The sequence below is a fragment of the Condylura cristata genome, unplaced genomic scaffold (assembly GCF_000260355.1).
Source record: "Condylura cristata isolate star-nosed mole 26May11 unplaced genomic scaffold, ConCri1.0 scaffold00001, whole genome shotgun sequence".
NCBI lineage: Eukaryota > Metazoa > Chordata > Mammalia > Eulipotyphla > Talpidae > Condylura > Condylura cristata.
The window spans coordinates 57,545,477-57,549,235 of record NW_004567102.1 but is presented as its reverse complement, the minus strand read 5'-3'; the positions used below and the strand labels follow the sequence as shown (position 1 = coordinate 57,549,235).

Below are 3,759 nucleotides of genomic sequence, written 5' to 3'. Positions count from 1 at the left end.
GCCCCGCGCGCCGGCCGGGGCAGGAAGAAATGGCTCCACCGCCGCCCGGCTCGGGGTCAGAGGCGTCAGGCGCCGGAGGTGCGGCCCCCACTAAGTACTCGGGGCTCCTGCAAGGCGCTTTCCCTTTCCTCCACTCCTCCCCAGCCCTTGCGCCTGAGAGCCCATGGGGCACCTGGCCTTGAGACTTTCCCTGCGCTGCGCTGTGACCAAGGACTCCCCAGAGTGCCTAAGAGTTAAATGGGAACCCCAAAGAGGTTCCTCTCCTGGGTTTTTTTTTTTTTTTTGCCAGCCCCGCAGGAATGGGAATGTAAGTGGATGGGGGGTGGGGTGGGAATCTAGACATTTTGTCATGATAGTATGTTGATGATGACAGTTAAGATCCAGAGCAAGTCCATTCATTCTTTGAAAACTTATTAAGTTGCAGCAGCTTGCTTGCTAGGCTAGAAGCTAAACTCTTGTGATACTTGCACATGTTACAAATAATCAGGAAAGTGTATCGTTCAAATTGCAATCAGTGACATGAGGAGTGGTGGAGCACATTCAGGGAGATCTAATTACACCGCTGATGAGAAAGAATGGCCTCACTTAAAAAGTAGCTGAGACTCACTCGGAGAGAGCAGGACTTGGGGAGACTGGAAGGGGGAGGGCAGATGCTGGTGCAGGGAGGAAGTAGGAAAACAGACGTGAGCAGAGGAGTTGAAGGAGGACGAGGCCAAAGTGGCTGAAGCAGCGTGAAGAGGTACAAGTCAGAGCGTTGAGCAGAAATGGGGTTATGAAGGACCTGGCAGACCACGCGAAGGCTGTTTAACTTGATCCTCAGAGGATGGACACAGAGTGTTCAGACTGTTACAGGACAGAGAGAGAGGCAGCACTGAAGCCCAAATCTCCCTGCTCTAAATGGGTTCTGCCATCTGGCCCATCAAGACATACATATAAAACTTTAATGAAAAGGGACTTTAATGCAGTGAATATACAATACGGAACACAAAGAATATAACTTCTAAATCAAACACCTGAAGTTACCCATCCCCTCGTGGGCTAAAGTCAACCCAAAAGGGATTGGCCCAAAGCAAGGCCTGAAAGCTGCCAACAAGACTAAAGCACCTTCTGGCTGGGACCCATAGAAAAGGGCCAGAAATGGCCAGACAAGTCTGGGGGGAAAAGAGCAAAATCAAAATTCAATAAAAACACTGCCTAGTCACCTCCCTACAGGTCTCTCACCCACTTCTGCCTTAACAGTCCAGGGCCAGGAAACAAGCACAGTTTCTTCATCACATGCTTGTTGTTCCATGTGTCTTCCTTAGGTCTCCTTCTGGCTCTCCATTCTGCTTCCTACTTTTTTCACTTCTCATATTTCTTCTCTTCTCTTTTTCTCTCCTCAGCTCCACCTCCTTCTGGGTGGGGCAGAGAACCTGGAACTTCCCCTTTTCCTAGGGACCACCCTGTTACAAGACCTGGGATAATACACTGCCTGACTCTCTGGGGGTGGGGGAGAGGGCAGGATGGAGAGTGAAGAACTGGGAGGATGTTACTGATGGTTAAATGGCAGGGGGACTGGCAGTGGAAATGAATGAAGAAAATGAAATATTGTTCTTACTAAAGTGAGGCAGGTGTCTATAGTTTGTCTGTATTCCTGCTGACTTCCATAGCCTTGCTTTCATGCCCTGACATATTCCTGGTAAAAGACAACAACCACAGTTAGACCTGCAGGTGCAAAGAGGGGGAAGAATCGGTAGTTTGAGAAAGAGCAACAATCCCTCTGAATTCAATATTGGGGTGTTACATACTCATTTGACACTGGGATAGGTTTCTTTCATACATACATCCTTCCCACCCTCCCGGCTTAATTATTTTATTTTTAAAGATTTATTTTTATTTACTTATGCATAAAAGGACTGAAATATAGGCCAGAGTTGAGGGGTATGAGAGGATTCACCAGAGACTGGGGGGTGTGGGGGGTGGGTTGTGTGCAGAACAGGTGGATCTACTGAAATATACTGCTGAAGGGAGCAGCAGGTGAGACAGGAGAGGTCTGCTGCACCATGTGGATCAGCCCCCTAGTTGGGAATGGAACTCATGCCACAGTGGCTGGTGATAGATAGTTTGATAGTGCTAAGACTTCAACCCTTCAGAGGCCTAGGGAGGCCTGGTTTAATTACTAAAAAAAAATAGAAACATTGATTTCAAATAAGATTGTCTTTGGAGGTTTCTTGTCTAGAAGCTTAGAGGAAGGAGCATGTACTTGAGAAATGAGACCAATTCAAGTCTAAATCCCAGATCAGCCATTAGCTTGGATTGATTCTCTCTGAGCCTCAGTTTCCTTGAGGAAAACAATATCTAGCTTTGGTGGGTGTCACAGAAAAGAAACAAAATATGCAAATAATAGAGATAAATATGGTAGATTTTGTCAGATTTTATGGAAAGTATATTCATAGCCATGAAAATAATGAATTGTGCATACAAAACGTAAAAAGGTACTTTGATATATAAAATCACGTTCTAAGTCCAACTTTCCCTGTTCTTCTTTCTATGAAAGTATGTTTGGGTAGCTGCTACAGTCTTCTAACAGGTGTGGTTGTGTGTGGGTATAAATGAAGAAAGGCAATGGGAGCATTGTTTACTAGTAAGGAATTCAGAGGGTGAGACAGGTTGTTCCCAGGGGTAACCTTTTCCATCTCAGGTAATTTGACAGGAAAGAGGTAGTCTATTCTATACCAGAATCCTAAACGGGGTCAGGGGATCTGGTAACAAACAGAAACCAGAAAGACCAACTGAATCTCAGTGCTTTCATTGTGCCATTCCTCCCCTGGATGGGGGGGGGGGGAGCATAGTAAAAATATAACAGACTATCAATTACACTTATGTATATAGTAAAAAATAAACCTTATGAATTGATATAATCAGCCACTTAGACTCTTATGTTAAGCACATATGCCTATTTTATTCTTGTGAAGTGTCTGCTTTTTTTAGAGATGTATTTATTTATTATTTATGCATAGCTGAACTGGGGCACAGGCCAGAATTGCAGTCTTGTGTGAGAGTATTCACCAGAGTGGGGTGCGGAACAGGCAGACTGACTGAAATACACTGCTAAAGGGAGCAGTAGGCGAGGCAGGAGAGGGCTGCTGCACCATGTGGGTCACCTCTCTGGCTGGGGATTTAAATCAGGCCATCAGGGAGGCTCAGATTCCACTTTTTAAAATATCATGTGTTGATATAAAAACTTTATGTAAAGTTCTGAGATTCCACTAAGGAAAATTATAATTGTCAGGATTCCTCTACATCTCATATTCTTACTAAGATTAAAGAAGAGCTTATCACATGGAACATCTCTGGAAAAGATCTTCTCACAAGGCAAGGCAATTTCACATTTAATCCTACCCCCCATTTACCATCCAGTCTTTTATTATTTTGCATTTTTTAATGCAATTTATACTTGTATTTGCTGACTCTTCTATAAAAATAGGGAATAGCTGGTCAGGGTTGTCTTACATATAAACGTGTGTTCTATTTTGTTAAGGTAAGATAGAATTCAGACAGAACTACAAGCCTAGTATTATTCTAAAGTAATTAGAAATCTTTAGATTATGGTTCACTTTGACAATCTAACCAATTTTATCCTTAATATTTAATAATTCTAATTGTTACTTTATGAAGGCCATCCAGGATATACATTTGAAATCTTTATAATTTATATATTGCCCACATACACACATACGTGTGTGTGTATATATATATATATATATATATATATATATA

General features: G+C 43.1%; 1 protein-coding gene across 1 annotated transcript in view; it reads right to left on the bottom strand.

Moving 5' to 3' along the window:
• Positions 1 to 3,759, bottom strand: part of DCBLD1 (discoidin, CUB and LCCL domain containing 1) — an 81,313-nt gene that overhangs the window by 58,169 nt on the left and 19,385 nt on the right. The gene's annotated exons all lie outside the window — the stretch shown is intronic.